The sequence below is a fragment of the Macaca nemestrina genome, chromosome X (genome assembly GCF_043159975.1).
Source record: "Macaca nemestrina isolate mMacNem1 chromosome X, mMacNem.hap1, whole genome shotgun sequence".
Lineage (NCBI taxonomy): Eukaryota > Metazoa > Chordata > Mammalia > Primates > Cercopithecidae > Macaca > Macaca nemestrina.
In genome coordinates this window covers 23958451-23976722 of record NC_092145.1, presented here as the reverse complement: position 1 = coordinate 23976722, position 18272 = coordinate 23958451, and the positions used below count along the sequence as shown (strand labels likewise).

The 18272-nt window shown below is 41.4% G+C and overlaps 1 long non-coding RNA gene across 2 annotated transcripts in view; it reads right to left on the bottom strand.

Annotated features, from left to right (window-relative positions):
• Window positions 1-18272, bottom strand: part of LOC105481435 (uncharacterized) — a 133141-nt gene that overhangs the window by 29884 nt on the left and 84985 nt on the right. For both annotated transcript variants that reach the window (XR_986941.3, XR_011618300.1), the window contains exon 11: window positions 12183-12335. This is a non-coding gene — a long non-coding RNA (uncharacterized lncRNA). The remainder of the gene's footprint in view (window positions 1-12182; window positions 12336-18272) is intronic.

Sequence of the window (18272 nt, the reverse complement as noted above, 5' to 3'; positions counted from 1 at the left end):
TCTCTACTAAAAATACAGAATTAAGGCCGGGCGCGGTGGCTCAAGCCTGTAATCCCAGCACTTTGGGAGGCCGAGGCGGGCGGATCACAAGGTCAGGAGATTGAGACCACAGTGAAACCCCGTCTCTACTAAAAATACAAAAAAAATTAGCCGGGCGCGGTGGCGGGCGCCTGTAGTCCCAGCTACTCAGGAGGCTGAGGCAGGAGAATGGCGGGAACCCGGGAGGCGGAGCTTGCAGTGAGCCGAGATCGCGCCACTGCACTCCAGCCTGGGCAACAGCGTGAGACTCCGTCTCAAAAAAAAAAAAAAAAAGAAAAATACAGAATTAGCTGGGCGTGGTGGCTCATGCCTGTGATCCCAGCTACTCGGGAGGTTGAGGCAGTAGAATTGCTTGAACCTGGGAGGCAGAGGTTGTGGTGAGCCGAGATCGTGCCATTGCACTCCAGCCTGGGCAACGAGAGGGAAACTCCATCTCAAAAAAATATGTATATATATATCGGTCAGATGCACAGCTTGCTAAGCGTTTTCAGGTTACAAACTGCTTTTTGGATTTTGAGAACTGTTTGTCTTGACTGCTTCACAATTGGTGACACCTGGGGACATATGAAACTAACCACACCCTTAACTTGGCAAGCCTTGGCTGCACTTAGCACACAAGTAAAGCAATTTACCATGTTTTACCTTAAGGGTAAAATTCCTAGGAATTAATTGAAACTACTGGAAATAGATTTACATGCAAGGTGTGTAAAAACAGCAAAATGTGTTTTTATAGTAAAAGGTTAAAAGAAGGCATGGAAATGTCAAGTTTTGCCTAGGGTTAAAGAATTGTTTTGAGTTAAATTAGGAAAAAGCTGAAGGTTCAAAGAAGAGGTGGAAGAATTGTGGAAATTAGTCTTGCAGAAGAGGTTCTCTGTGTGAACATGTTGACTAAATTCAAAAGGGTTATAAAAGGTTTTCGCTTCTTTAAAATTTCTGAGCCATCATTTTGGCAAAACAAATAACTTGTAGTAATCTAGAATTCCCAAAATCAAACTTCAGTTTCAAAATTGTCTTCCGTGGCACCTGGCCTTTGGAATACTTCAGAGGTCCCCTGAAGTGTCCAGAAAAGAGAGGTAAACAAGATTATTTGACATGTTTAGGTACATGGTGTTAAATACAGTGAGTTCTAAATTTCTCTTCAAAGAATCAGTATGTCAGTATGTTCAGTTCTTTGTATTCCATTTTAAAGTTTAACTTCTTCATTCTCCTTGTCTCCTTGCCCCTAGTTTCAGTAAACGACCTTTTCCATCAGTTCTAATCAGTAGTTCACATCTGTTCCCCGGGCCACCTGCTCTATCCTGAGTCACCCCAGTCACCTGCTCTGACCTGTCACATTTAGTCATGTGTTCCATAAATATCCTTCCCACTGAAGCTGCTCACCCCATCATTCTGGTTCTTACCTCTGCTCTCTTTAAAATAGCCAGTCGGAATTAGCTTAGACTGTATGGTCCAACCCTAGCCTATAGGGCAATGACACAACAGTAGGGGCTACCTGTGTCAGGGATAAGAACCCCTTCCGCTCCCCTGTTCAGGTGTGCTCTCGCCATTGCTCCATCTGTGAGATGCACCCTTCTATAGAAGAAAAATTGCCTTGCTGAGAATATTCATGTTCGAGTGCTATTTCTTCTGCAGCACTGAAAATTTATTTCAAACAATGAGATTGCCAAAATGATGCTCAATCTTCTTTAGGTTATATTTTTTGTGAATAATATTAATATATATTCCAAAATTGTATGGGATTTCTAAAATTCTAATGTCTACACATATGCTACCAATAACGATTATAGTTATTATGCTGTTATTGTAAATTACAGAAATAACCAAATTTCCTTGTATAAAGCTACTAACTCAAGTAAATCAAATAATTAAATATCAAGAAAGTGGTGTTAAACCATCTAATACTAAAACTGTTTAAAATAGCTTATAACCAATGCTTGATCCCATATTCCTGGGAAAACAAAGTTTCAGGCACATTTGGTCACCTGATTGGCCATTCAAACATTTTATAATGGGATATCATTCAATTGTCATTTCAATGCATGTTTTCTTGTTGCAGTTTTCCCATGCAACAGAGCTGATGTTATAACAGTAGATTATTATGCTACAGTGTATTTACACCAGGTTAAAAAAAAAAAAGGCTTTTTATGGTTTGGATCTTCTGAGAACATCAGAAAAAGACTATCCTTGCCATCCACACTACAACAAAATTTAGGGACCTTGAGCTTTGGGTTCATGGTCTCACAGCTAAGAAGGGTCCCTCCACTCTTTTGGAACTGTGCGCCCACTGGAACCCTTGAGGTAAAGCTAACCAGGGAAATTTCTCCCAAGAAGAAGATGGCATCCTTGATGTGAATAGCTTTCCCAAGTTCACAGATTAAGACTTCTAGTGACATGAAACTCTTCTCTTTGAATGTTTTTTCTTGCTTATGCTTCTGTGAACAACAGAAGTGAAAAGTGTCTGTTATGTGCACTAATAGGGTGTACTTTTATTTGTGAAGGAGCTTGCAGCCAGCCTGCAAGTATAAGGTTACATGGATAACCTTATACTTTGGTAGATAAAGGATAAAGGCCCAATGTAGGTAAGAAACTTTACTGGTACATGCATTGCCTCATCATCAGTCAAAAGCAGAACATTGGTTCACTCCTCTTGGCCCATTTCATGGGTTGAAGAGAATATTGCCAGACGGCCTTCACTCTTCTCAAAGGGCATCATTTGTTAAGTCCTTTTTCCGTGATTTGCAGTAAAAGAAGCAATGATTGGAAATATATCCCTCATGACAGGTTCTATAGCAAATTCTACTGTAAAGGCTGCAGTTGCACAGTGATTCTAAATTCTCCTGTGAAAGTTGGGATAGAATTGGCTAAACAGAAAAAGTATCTGTGCGGCTGCTGGTACTTGTGGCCTATGGGGAAATACATCAAATGAGGATTATAGAAATTCAGTGGAGTCCAGGCGTGGTGGCTTACGCCTGTAATCCCAGCATTTTGGGAGGCAGAGGTGGACAGATTACAAAGTCAGGAGATGGAGACCATCCTGGCTAACACGGTAAAACCCCCGTCTCTACTAAAAATACAAAAAATTAGCCTGGTGTGGTGTCGGGTCCCAGCTACTCAGGAGGCTGAGGTAGGAGAATGGCATGAATCCGGGAGGCATAGCTTGCAGTGAGCCGAGATTGCACCACTGCACTCCAGCCTGAGCGACAGAGCGAGACTCCATCTCAAAAAAAAAAAAAAAAAAAATCAGTGTTTGGGGATTGATGAAGAAATTGCTTCATTAAGTGAGTGAACTCTTTGTCTAGCTCATTCTTTGATCTGTTTGGTTTTAGGAGGTTTGGTTTATGGGGATCTTGGGTAAGGGCATACTCCAAACTCTTGGGATATCCTCCCAGTAGTCATAATCATAGTCTCCCTGGTGTGCCGCATTCTCTCAAAGGTTTTAAATGCTTGCATGCAGCCGTCTCTAGAATGAAATATAGTTTCTTTTCAACTGGAATAACAAGAGCCAAAAGAATGTGCAACCATGAGGGCACCATAACCTATACATGACATGCTGAGAATGAAAACCCAAAATGATAATAACCAAGAGTGGTGCTAAGGCCTTAAGTTTTGGTCACACTCTCACTCAAGGGAAAACCTGAATAAAGGGTAATTTTTAAAACAAACTTCTGGGAGGTCATTGTTTTGACTGAGCTCATGCACTACGCCGCAACAAACCAAACCAAACCAAACCAAATGGAGTCACTCGTGCTAAAACTTTAGGGAAACGCATAGATTCTACAAGAGACCAGATTTTGTTTGTTTCTCCTGCATATCTCTATAACAAACATTTCTGACAGCATAGGTATCAACCCCCTGAAGTTCCCATTAAATATTGTAGCAAAATTCATTTCCTCTCGCCTAGAGACCATCAAGCTTCAAATGATCATGCAACCAGGGTTCCAGCCGGTTCCAGGTGAAGACACCACCCCTGGCCATCAAGAAACTACCCTGCCTCCACTAGATAAAGCATAGTGAGAGTTCTGTGATTTCCAACAGGTAGGGACTATGCCCCAGATCAGCATGAAGCAGTTACAGAAGAAAGCCCTTCAGTCCCTCTGCCTCACATAAAGATTTATGAGGATCACCTCTCAGCGGGGAGATGAAGCAGGAGAATAGGGTCTGGAGGCAGGGGACCTAAGGCTGTTTTATGCTGACTTCCTAGAACTAAATTGAAAGGAAAACCCTAACTTTCAATGCCTACGTAACAGAAGGACCAGAGACTATTCCCTTTGACCTTTTCTGCACTACAGATGGAAAACTGGCTGTGGCAACAAATTAGACTGATTTCTGGCCTAGTCTTCCTTTGCATAGAAGTATAACTTTGTAACTTCACCCTAGCCTCTGATTGGTTTCTTTTTGCAACCAATCAGATGTTTGCACAGGAGTGTGTCCTTTGTAACTTCACTTTAGCCTCTGGTTGGCTCCTTTCTGCAACCAATCAGACTGATTTCGGGCGACCACTTCACTTACATGAGGTGAGCATGAAGTGGCCAATGGGAAACTTCTAGAGGGTATTTGAACCAAAGAAGATTCTGTATCCAGGTCCTTGAGCCTCTGCTGAGGCCATCTCCCCCACTGTGGAGTGTACTTTCGTTTTGAGTAAACCCCTGCTTTCATTCTTTTGTTGTTTCATTTTTGTGCAATTATTTGTTCAAAATGCCAAGAACCTGGACAACTTGCAATCCTGACCCTCTACGGGTCACAAGACCAGGTTGCAACAAACTGGACAAATCTCCAGGAATCCATGTTCAGTGGCGCCTTTATCTCTGGGTGGCGTTTTTTGATAAACAAAACGCGGGTGAAAAGGGCTCCAAGACAGGACTTGTTGAAAATGTGGAGCACTACTGCCACCGTGAGGAAATCGTTTCAAGATGGACTACGCCATCATGGCGTCCTTCCCGGGAAACTTCCCTATGGGGGAAAGGCTGATCTGTGAGCTTGGTTTCCAGGCTGCCTTCTTGCCTTCTCTAAGGCCTGAAAAGAGACAGGGACATTAGCGGTATCTTGGTGTAGAATCTGGAGAGTGCGGGGTTTGGAGTGAACCAGCAGCTGCCAGGAAGTACTAGCACAGGAAGTCGTGGAGCGGAAACTTGGTTCCTCCTGGTGTGGGCAGGACAGTAGGAACCCAGTCAAACACACATAGAGGCTCTTGTGGGCATCTGTCTCTTCTACCTGCCCTTTGGAGCAAGAGTCAGCAGGCTTTCACGTGCTGGCATTTTGCTATGGGTCTTGGGGTCTCTGGTAGCATCAGTATCGCTCACAAGGAACACAGTTATTCCAAGGGAAGTTTACAGGATTTGCTGTTAGAACTTTCACTCACCAGGTTCTACAACAAGGTAACGCCAATGTCCATGTCTCTTTTAAGGCCTTAGACGAGAAGGCAAGGACGCTGAGCATGGAGTCCAAGCCTATTCCACCTCCCCACAGACCAGACCTTCCGCAACTGGTAGTCCTTACAAGAACGCTGTAATGGCGTAGGGATTCGTTAAATGACATCCTCGCGATGGCAGTAGTGCCCCAGATATGCCAGAAAACCCTGTCTTGGAGCCCTCTTCTCCCGCCCTTCCTGTCTGAAAAAACGCGACCCATAGACAAAGGTACAACCAAACATGGATGCCTTCTATTTTGCCCAGTTTGGAGCCTGCTGGTCTTACTGCTGCTCTTTTTCATTTTGTTTTCCACTTGAAATCAAACCGAGGCCTAAAGCACTAGTCCTCAGCAGGAATCCAGTTCTTTCAGAAATTAAATATCCTCCTGACCTACTCTGTGTGGGTTTGATTTACTTCAGAGTTACAGGTCCAGTAATTTCCGAGGCATCAAACTGTCTCCTTCAGGGAATAAATTCAGTGGACGAAAACACAAAAAAGAGAAAAGGGACCGGGCGCGGTGGCTCACGCCTTTAATCGCAGCACTTTGGGAGGCCGAGGCTGGCGGATCACCCGAGGTCAGGAGTTAGAAACCATTATGGGCAACATGGCAAAAATCCTGTCTCTACTAAAAATACAAAAACTAGCTGGGCATGGTGGCACACGCCTGTAAACCCAGCTACTTGGGAGGCTGAGGCAGGAGAATCACTTGAACCTGGGAGGGGGAGGTTGCAGCAAGTGGAGGGCGCGCAATTGCTCTCCAGCCTTGGCAACAGAGTGAGAGTGTCTCAAAAAAAAAAAAAAGAAAGAAAGAAAGAAAGAGAGAGAGAGAAAAGGGCTGAACGCTTGGAAAAGATCTCCAGCAAACAATTTAAAAATCCCAGAGGTCTTGGCCCTGGCTCCCCTGTCAGGCATCCAGGGAATTCTTCCTATTCTAAGAGCCTTATGTGATGCACTGTAGGCAACACTTTGGCATGAGCCATTAGAGAGGAAACCAGGTGACGCTCCTTACTGCATGCCATATGTACTCCAAATGCCATGATACTCATAGTACATATGTTCAATTCCTGTCAAGGTGGCTCAGAGTTTCATCTCATGGTCTCATCATTTAACATCAAAACACAGCATGTGCACATGCCTTTACATATTCTTCAAGTATCTCCTGAGAATTTATGGGGTGTGTGTTTGTGTTTGTGTGTGTCTCTGAGAGTTTTATAATTGGTCTTTCAGGTATAAGGATTACAGTATTCTCCAACTAGTAAATTAAAGAATAATGCTTGACAAATATTAAGAAAAATCCGTGTATTAATAACGTAGAAAAAAACCGCTACCATACAACTTGTCAAGGTAACTCATGAACTTATGAATTATTTCCATGCATATCTTTCAATATGTGCATACATTAACTTCGTGCAAAAAGATAAATCTGTATAAAAGGTGGATTACTGTGTACACCATGGTTTGAATCAGACCAAGTATGTATTTTAATGAACCTTTCAGATGCATGAATTCATTTGAATGTCACCAGTACTAAGTATTATATGTCAACATTTCATGCCTTCAATATAAATAAAGGTAAATCTTAACATACGGCCTCAGGAAAATTACTTCAGTAAAGCAGACAATATCAACTCTTTGATTTTTTACAGCTACATCACTGCAAGTTTCTGAAAAAAAGTTCATGAAGAGAAAAAGACATCAGAAATTATGGCTACCTAAAATTTTGCTCAATTTGTGTAAACAATTTCCATTCTTAACAATTTGCTTTTGGTTTCCATTGGATATTAAACTGAGATGTAATACATGCACCCTCATCAAGTATCTCATCTTTTTAAGAACTTAGTTTCTGCACAACTAAGTCTTCCCATTTCTACTCTTTTTCACTCTGCATCATATCTGCAGTATTTTATTGTGATATCAAATAGTCTTGTAGTAATGGGGAGAAACCTTAGGTTTCCATGCCTAAGGAGAGAAGAAAAAAAAAAAAAAAGCTTACCTCTAAAGGCTTGGAGAAGAGCAAATCTAGTCACCAGGCCACGTGGTTCTTGTCCTGATTCTCTACTCAGGTTCCCTGGGAGTTTTACACCATGTTCTGATCTAGTCAGTAGGCCTTATACATTGAGGGGGAGGATGCTATTTAGTGGGGCACTAACATAAGGGTACGGATACCTCTCAAGCCTGACAGGACACCCACAGCCCTACTTGAATAGACACAAACACAGGAATCACTGTAAATACTAATCAGATTGATCACAGGATTTTGTCTCATAGTTTCATTATTTAACATTGAATTAGAAATATTTTCCTGTGTCATTAAACAGCTGTCACTTAGAACTGTGCCCTATGACTTTCTTGTGTGTCATATTGCTTTTCAGTTAGGAATCAGTCCTATATTTTCTCATTAGTAACAAAGACATGGAATTTGCAAAGAAGTTAAAAATAACCATGTACTGATCTCATAAAACTGTATTAAACAATGATCATTGTTTCCATATTTCCTCTCATTTTTTCAACACGCAGATAAAAAGTTCTATATATACAGTCAAACACCACAATAAATTTACATTTTAATTGAATTTAGCTATATATAAGGTTGAAGAATTAAAAGTTTCACATCTGATTCCTGAGTTTTTTTAATTCTCATAAGAAAGTTGCAATATCTGAATTTTGGACAATAAAATATTTGCAAAAACTTCTTGATTGGACTATTCATCAAAACATAAGTTCTCCATTTTCACTTTTATATCTAAAATATATATATATTTATACACACATAAAATAGAAATACATGTTTATATACAATATAAACATATGTATTATACACACTTATACCTAGAAAATTAGGATGTTTAATTCTTCTCAAATTTTTATTAATTCTTTCCTTAAAATTTTATCTTTGAAATCTCAAAAGAAAGACAACAAAATTCAATAAATGATAGCTGAAATAGGCATCTCTCACATTCAGTCACCTGGATATGTAACCTAAGAAAACTGTAAGATGGATGCATTAATATAACTCACACGCAGCTAGAATGCTTTATTAGTGTCTCTGTTTATATAATGATGAATTAAAGTTTTGAATTTGTTGGCCAAAAATACCATCTTCAAACATATACTCATTATAACACCTACCATGATTAAAAATATATAGCATTGGAAGGGCCCAGTGGCTCACTACTGTAATCCCGACACTTTGGGAGGCCAAGGTAGGTGGATAGCTTGAACCCATGAGTTCAAGACCAGTCCTGGTAGTGAGACCCCGTCTCTACAAAAAATACAAAAAATAACCGGGCATGGTGGCGTGTAACGGAAGCCCAGCTATGTAGGAGGCAGAGATGGGAGGACCACCTGAGTCCAGGGAGGTTGATCTTTAGTGAGCCATGATCATGCCATTGCACTCTTGCCTGGGCAACAGTAAGACACAATCATATATATATTTAAAATATTGTTATATACCTACAGATATAAATACACACACACTCAACACAGTTTAAATATAATTTGCATGCATACTGTTTGAAATTTGTACAAAATCTTCAGCATTGTCTTATACTCCTTGAATATATCTACATCCATATATACTTCTGAGTACTTGAAATTTTTTTATATTTTACTCTAGAAGAACTTAAAGGTATTATAAAGCAGAAAACATGCTGGGTCTCATATAGTGAGAAGAAATAATGACTTTTAAAATGTCTGTGCTAGGTATTTTCATCTGTTCATTATGCACATATAATATGGACTTTTATAACCTAATGTTCAAATTCCCCTGTTGCACAACTGTTTTTGTTTTTTAATGTTAGATATGGGGTTTCCCTAGGTTGACCAGTTTGATCTCGAACTCCTGGCCTCAAGCAATCCTCCCATGTCAGCCTCCCAAAGTGTTAGGATTACAGGCATGAGGCACCAAGCCCAGCCACTTTGTAGTAGAACTGTTAAAACAAGATTTCTTCACTGATAACTTGAGTACTTTTCAAATATAATTAATTATTCATGGAAATAATGACAGGTTTAAAATCACTGGCACTTTTTAAAACAGTTGGTAAAATCCATATAACATAAAATTAACCATTAAAATGTGTGAAATGCAGTGGCATTTAGTACTTTCACAAGGCAGTACAAGTACTACCTCTATCTAGTGGCAAATCATTTTCATTACCACAAAAGAAAACCCTGGACCCATGAAGCAGTCATTCCCCATTCCACTCTCTGCCCAGCCCCTAGCAAACACTCATCTACTTTCCCTCACTACTGATCATCACAATAAGTGGCTTTTTCAAAGTCTTGCTTTTTTCACTTAGCGTGTTTCAAATTTCATGCATTGGTTATCTATCTTATTGATATCTACCTCTTGGATATCTATCTTTGCTGTTGTAACTTCATCCACCCAATTTATCACCTGAAGGAGACAATTTGATGCCATGGAACTTGCTGGACCTGCAACTGTGTGAAGTAAATCTAACCAGATAGACTCAGTGAGGATTGTATTTAATTTCTGAAAGAACAAAATTCCTGATAAGCATGGGTGGTTTAAGCTGCATTTTGTTTTTAAATGGAAAAGAAAAACAAACAAAAAAAATTCAACAGTAAGACCACGTTGCACCAAACTGGACAAGTCTCCAGGCAGCCATGTTTAGTGGTGCCTTTATCTCTGGTTTGCTTATTTCACAGAGGAAGGGCAGGAGAAAGGGCTCAAAGATAGGGCTTCCCTGAAAATGTGGAGCACTACTGCCACCGTGAGGAAATCGTTTAAAGAAAGAATACTCCAGTACAGCCTCCTTCCCAGGAAGCCTAGCTGCAGGGAAAGGCTGATGTATGGGGAGGTGGAAGATGCTTGGCCTCCAGGTGACGTCTTCTTGCCTTCTCCTCTAACGCCTGAAGAGTGACCTAGACATTGGTAGTATCTTGGTGTAGAACCTGGAGAGTGAAGGGCTTGGAGTGAACCAGCAGCTGCCAGGCGGTCCTGGCACAGGAAGTTGTGGGGCGGGGCCTCAGTTCCTCCTATGTGGGCAGGACTGCAGGAACCCACTCAAACACACATTGAGGCTCTTGTAGGCATCTGTCTCTTCTTCCTGTCCCTTGGAGCAAGAGTCAGCAAGCTTTCTCATGCTGGCATCTTGCTATGGGTCTTTGGGTCTCTGATAGAATCAGTACCGCGCACAAACAACAGGTTTATTCCAAGGGAAGTTTACAGGATTTGCTATTAGAACCTTCACACTCCAGGTTCTATAGCAAGATATTGCCAATGTCCAGGTCTCTTTTAAGGCCTTGGACAAGTAGGCAAGGACGCCCAGCATGGAGGCCAAGCCTCTTTCACCTCTTACCAGACCACACCTACCCCAACAGGTAGTGCTCAGAGAACTCTGTAATGGCGTTAAACGACTGTAATTTGTTAAACGTCTTCCTCGCGATGGCAGTAGTGCTCCAGATATGTCAAGAAGCCCTGTTTGTAGCCCTCTTCTCCCGCCCTTCCTGTCTGAAAAAACGTCACACATACACAAAGAGCCACCAAACCTGGATGCCTTCTATTTTGCCCAGTTTAGAGCCAGCTGGTCTTACTGCTGTGTTTTTTCTTTTTGTTTTCCACTTGAAATCAAACCAAGGCCTAAACCAACCACCCTTGTCAGGAATCTTGTTCTTTAAGAAATTATTCTCCTGACCTAGTCTGTGTGGGTTTGATTTACTTCAGAGTTACAGGTCCAATAATTTCCATGGCATTAAACTGTCTTCTTCAGGGGATAGCTTCAGTGGATGAACGCACAAAAAGGAGAAAAGGGCTGAAAGCTTGGAAAAGATCTCCAGCAACAATTTAAAAATCCCAGAGGTCTTGGCCCTGGCTCCCCTGTCAGGCATCCAGGGAATTCTTCCTATTCTAAGAGCCTTATGTATACATTGTAGGAAACAATTTGGCATGAGCCGTTAGAGGAGAAACCAGGTGACACTCCTTACTGCATGTCATGTATACTCCACATGGCATGATACTCATAGTACATATGCTTAATTCCTGTCAAGGTGAATCAGAGTTTCATCTCATGGTCTCATCATTTAACATCATAACACAGTATGTGCCCATGCCATTACATATTCTTCAGGTATTTCCTGAGACTTTATGGGCTGTGTGTGGTTGTGTTTGTGTGTGTCTCTGAGAGTTTTATAATGTCTTTTAGGTATAAGGATTAACTAGTAAATTAAAGAATAATGCTTGACAAAGATTAAGAAAAATCCATGTATTAATAATGAAGAAGACCACTACCATACAACTAGTCAAGGCAACTTAAGAACTTTTGGATTATTTCCAGGGATATCTTTAAATACATATATACATTGTTAATTTCATGAAAAAAATAAATCTGTATTAAAAGTGTATTACTGTGTACACTGTGGTTTGGATCAGATCAAGTGTGCATTTTAACAAACCTTTGAGGAGGGTGAATTCATTTGAATGTCACCACTACTAAGTCTTATATGTCAACATTTCACGCCTTCAATATGAGTAAAGGTAAACCTTAAAATAGGGCCTCACAAATATTACTTTAGAAAAGTAGACACTTATCACCTTTTTGTTTGGATTTTTAAAGATACATTACTATACGTTTCAAAACAAAATGCCATGAAGAGACAAAGAGAACAGAAAGCATGAATACCTAATATTCTGCTCAATATGTGTAACCATTTTCCACTCTTAACCATTTGCTTTTGGCTTCCATTGGATATTGAACTGAGATGAGATCCACTCACCATCATCAAGCATCTCCTCTTTTTAAGAACTCAGTTTCTGCCCAACCAAATCTCCCCATTTCTACTGTTTTTCATTCAGCATCCTATCAGCAGTGTTTTATTACGATAACAGATAGTCTTGTTGTATTGGGAACAGACCTTAAGGATCCATGCCTAAGGAGAGAAGAAAAAATAAAGCTTATCCCCAAGGTCTTGGAGAAGAGCAAATCTAGGCACCGGGCCACATGGTTGTTGTCCTGATTCCCTCCCCAGGTTCCCTGGGAGTTTTACTCCATGTTCTGACCTAGTCATTAGGCCTTATATGTTGACGGGGAGGCTGCTGTTTAGTGGGGCTATAACATAAGTGCCCATATAGCTCTCAAATCTGACAAGACATACATAGCCCTATTTGAATGGACACAAACAAATGACTATAAATGCTAATCAGATGGATCACAGGATTTTGTCTCATGGTTTCATTATTTAACATTGGAACAGAAATATTTTCCAGTGTCATTAAAAGGCTATGACTGGCTGGGTGTGGTGGCTCACACCTGTGATCCCAGCACTTTGGGAGGCCAAGGTGGGTGGATCACTTGAGGTCAGGAGGTCGAGACAAGCCTGGCCAACACGGTGAAACCCTGTCTCTACTAAAATACAAAAAAATAATTAGCCAGGGATGGTGGTACGTGCCTGTAATCTCAGCTACTTGGGAAGCTGAGGCAGGAGAATCGCTTGAACCGAAGGCAGAGGTTGCAGTGAGCCAAGATCGTGCCAATGCACTCCACCATGGGTAACAAAGTGAGACTCCATCCGTCTCAAAACAAAGCAAAAAAAGCTATGGCCAGGCCCGGTGGCTCACGCCTGTAGTCCCAGCACTTTGGGAGGCCGAGGCAGGCGGATCACCAGGTCAGGAGATTGAGAGCAGTCTGGCTGAGATGGTGAAACCCCATTGTGGGGTGGGGCCTCAGTTCCTCCTATGTGGGCAGGACTGCAGGAACCCACTCAAACACACATTGAGGCTCTTGTAGGCATCTGTCTCTTCTTCCTGTCCCTTGGAGCAAGAGATGTCCCTTGGGCAACAAGAGGAAAATATCTACTAAAAATACAAAAAATTAGCCGGGCATGGTGGTGGGCACCTGTAGTCCCAGCTACTTGGGAGGCTGAGGCAAGAGAATGGCATGAACCCGGGAGGCGGAGCTTGCAGTGGGTGGAGATCTCACCACTGCACTCCAGCCTGGGCGACAGAGCAAGACTCTGCCTCAAAAACAAACAAACAAACAAACAAACGAACAAAAAAAAAAACTATGACTTAGGACTGCCTCTTATGACTTTGTTGTATATGTGTCTTACTGTTTTTCACTTAGGAATCAGTCCTATACTTTCTTATTAGTGAGGAAGACATGGAATTTGCAATGAAGTTAAAAAAAAACCCTTTGGGAGGCGGAGGCAGGCGGATCACAAGGTCAAGAGATTGAGACCATCCCACCAACATGGTGAAAACCCGTCTCTACTAAAAACACAAAAATTAGCTGGGCCTGGTGGTGTGCACCTATAGTCCCAGCTACTCGGGAGGCTAAGGCAGGAGAATCACTTGAACCTGGGAGGTGAAGGTTGCAGGGAGCCAAGTTCGTGCCACTGCACTCCAGCCTGACAACAGAGTGAGACTCCCTCTCAAGAAATAAAAGGGGCGGGGGGCTGAGCACGGTGGCTCACACCTGTAATCTCAGCACTTTGGGAGGCCTGGGAGGGCAGATCACCTGAGGTCGGGAGTTCGAGACCAGACTGACCAACATGGTGAAAGCCCATCTCTACTAAAAATACAAAATTAGCCGGGCGTGGTGGCACATGCCTGTAATCTCAGCTACTCGGGAGGCTGAGGCAAGACAATCGCTTGAACCTGGGAGGCAGAAGTTGCAGTGAGCCAAGATCATGCCATTGAACTCCAGCCTGCGCAACAAGAGCAAAACTACATCTCAAAAAAAAAAAAAAGGAAAAAAAAAATAAAAATAACCATATGCTGATCCAGAGAAAACCAATGTAATAAAACTCTGTATTAACCAATATTAACCATTTCCATATTTACTCCAATTTTTTTCCTACACAAATAAAAAGTTCTATATATACAGTCAAACATGACAATAAATTTACATTTTACTTCAATTTAGCTATATATAAGGTTAAAGAACTAAAAGTTTCACCACTGATTCCTTAGCAGTTTTTGATATTCTCATAAAAAATTTGCAATACCTGAATTTTAGACAATAAAATATTTGCTGAGAACTTGTGATTGGCCTATTCATCAAAACATAAGATCTCAATTTGCACCTTTAAATCGAAAATATATATGTATTTATACATACATAAACATATAAATACATATGTATATACAACATAAACATGTATTATACATATTTATACACAACATAAACATATGTATTATACATATTTATACCTCTGAAAATCAGGATTTTTAATACTTCTCAAATTTTTATTCCTAGTTCTTAGCACAAAACATTATCTTTAAAACTTCAGGCTGGGTGCAGTGGCTCACACCTGTAATGCCAGCACTTTGGGAGGCTGAGGTGGGCGGATCACAAGGTCAGGAATTCGAGACCAGCCTGGCCAACATGGTGAAACCCCGTCTCTACTAAAAATACAAAAAAATTAACCGGGCATGGTGGTGCATGCCTATAGTCCCAGCTACTCGGGAGACTGAGGCAGGAGAATCACTTGAACCCAGAAGGCAAAGGTTACAATGAGCCGAGATTGTGCCACTGCACTCCAGCCTGGTGACAGAGCGAGACTCCGTCTCACAAAAAAAAAAAAAAAAAAAAAAAAAAAAAAAAATTCAAAAGAAAGATAACAAAATTCAATAAATGGTAGTTGAAATAGGCATCTCTCACATTCAGTCACCTAGATGTGTAACCTAAGAAAACTGTAAGATGGATGCATTCACAAAACTTACATGCAGCTAGAGCGCTTCATTAGTGTCTCTGTTTATATAACGATGAATTAAATATATGAATTTACTGGCCAAAAATATCATCTTCAAACATATACTCACTATAACACCTACCACGATTAAAAATATATGGCATTGGCTGGGCATGGTGGCTCACAACTGTAATTCCAGCACTTTGGGAGGCCTAGGCAGGTGGATAGCTTGAGCATAGGAGTTCAAGTCCAACCCTGACAATGCAGAGACACCCCATCTCTACAAAAAATACAGAAAATAGTCGGGCATGGTGACCTACAACAGAAGCCCTAGCTACGTAGGAGGCAGAAATGGGAGGATCACCTGAGCCCATGGAGGTTGATGCTGCAGTGAGCCATGATCATGCTTCTGCAGTCCACCCTGGGCAAGAGAGTAAGACGCTGTCTAAAATATATATACACACATATACATACACACATACATGTATATGTACATGTATGTGTGTATATACGTATACACACACATATATATTCACCATTACCTTATACTCTTTGAATATATCTACATCAATACATACTTTTGAGTGCTTGAAATTTTTTATATTTTACTCTAGAAGAACTGTAAGAAACTATAAAGTAGAAAACTTGTGGTAGGTCAAACATAGTGAGAAGAAATAATCACTTTTAAAATGTCTGTGCTAGGTAATATGATCTGTTCCCTATACATATATAATATGGACTTTTATAAACTAATGTTCATATTCCCCTGTACTATAACTTGTTGTTGTTATTGTTGTTGTTGTTTTGCATTTTTAATTTTAGATATGGGGTTTCACTCTGTTGACTAGGCTGATCTCGAACTCCTGGCCTCAAGCGATCCTCCCATCTTGGACTCCCAAAGTGCTAGGATTACAGACATGAGGCACCTTGACTGGCCACCATGTACCATAACTGTTAAAACAAGGTTTTTTTCACTGATAACTGGAGTATTTTTGAAATATAATTAATAATTCATGGAAATAATGATAGCTTTAAAAGTATTGGCGCTTTTTAAAACTGAGTTTGTAAACTTCATGTAACATAAAATTAACCATTAAAATGTATTAAATTCAGTGGCATTTAGGACATTCACAATGCAGTGCAAGCATTACCACTGTGTAGTGGCAAATCATTTTCATTACCACAAAAGAAAATCCTGGACCCATCAGTTAGCCATTCCCCATTCCACTCTCTGCCCAGTCCCTGGCAAACACTCATCTGATTTCCCTCACTACTGATCATTACAACAGGTGGCCTTGTTGGTCTTGTTGCCAGAATCAGGAGACCAGAGAGACCAACAAGTGGAATAGGAGGATTTTACTAGGTGGTCACCAACACAGCAGATTAATGTCCAAAGGCTGAGCCCCGAACCAAGACAGGGCTTGACTTTTATACATATATCTGAAAAGGGCCCAAAACCTGTAAAGCAGGTAAGCAAGCTTACAGAAGCAGAACAAAGGCAGTTTATCAAACAGTGACAGGTTTTACAACTCAGGCATGTCTTGTGACCTTCGCCATAACTGCACAGCTGGAAAACAGGAACTTAGAAAATCCTTACAAGCTTGCAGAAATAGTTATAAAAATAGTTGTGAGAGCAGAACAAAGAACAATGGTACGGGGAAAGAATTTCAAAAGGGAAACTGATAAAAATAACTTGTTTTCCTTTTCTGTTTTTTTTTTTTTTTTTTTTTTTTGAGATAGAGTCTCACTCTTGTTCCCCAGGCTGGAGTGCAATGGCGCAACCTCGGCTCACTGCAACCCCCTCCTCCCCGGTTAAAGCGATTCTCCTGCCTCAGCCTTCCAAGTAGCTGGGATTACAGCTGCCTGCCAACATGCCTGGCTAATTTTTGTATTTTTAGTAGAGTTTCACCATGTTGGCCAGGCTGGTGTTGAACTCCTGACCTCAGGTGATCCACCCACCTTAGCCTCCCAAAGTGCTGGGATTACAGGTGTGAGCCACCGTGCCTGGCCAAAGAACTTGCTTTTCTTATCCCTGCTTCTAAAGCCCATTCCTTCTGGGCCCCTGCTCTGCTGAGAGTGCTATCAAAGTCCTGACAGAGTCCTACTTACTGCTGGGCCTTGGAGTGAGTCAGCCCAGCACAGAGAACTAGTTTTTCTCTCTTTTTTTTTTTTTTTTGCTTTTACATCTCCTGCTTCAGTCCTGCTTCTTTCACTTAGAGTTTCGAATTTCATGAATTGGTTTTCTATCTCCTTGATATCTATCTGTTAGACATCTGTCTTTGTTTTTGTACCTTCATCCACCCAATTTATCATCTGAAAGAGACAATTTGATACCATGGAACTTCCAGGACCTGTAACTGTGTGAGGTAAATCATACCCATATAGATTAAGTGAAGAGTATATTTAATTTCTGAAAGAACAGAATTCTTGAGAAGCTTGGGTGGTTTAGACCTCATTTTGCTTTCAGATGGAAAAAAAAAAAAAAAAAAGGAAAAATTCAACAGTAAGACCAGGTTGCACCAAACTGGACAAATCTCCAGGCAGCCATGTTGGGTGGCGCCTTTGTCTCTGGGTGGCGTTTTTTCAGACAGGAAGGGCGGGAGAAAAGGGCTCCAAGATAGGGATTCCTTGACAATGTGGAGCACTACTGCCACCACCAGGAAATCGTTTAAAAACGCCATTACAGCGTCCTTCCCGGAAAGAGTTGCTGTGGCGGAAGTCTGAACTGTGGGAGATGGCAGACGCTTGGGCTCCAGGCTAGGTCTTCTTGCTTTCTCCTCAATGGCCTGAAGAAAGGGCTTAACATTGGTGGTATCTTGGTGTAGAACCTGGAGAGTGAGGGGCTTAGAGTGAACCAGCAGCTGCCAGGCGATCCTGGCACAGGAAGAGGTGGGGCGGGGCCTCGGTTCCTCCAAGTGTGGGCAGGACTGCAGGAACCCATTCAAACACACATGGAGGCTCTCGTGGGCATCTGTCTCTTCTTCTTCCTGTCCCTTGGAGCAAGAGTCAGTAGGCTTTCTCGTACTACCATCTTGCTACGGGTCTTTGGGTCTCTGGTAGCACCAGTACCGCGCACAAACAGATTTATTCCCAGGGGAGTTTATAGGATTTGCTATTAGAACCTTCACACTCCAGGTTCTATACCAAGACACCGCCAAAGTCCTGGTGTCCTTT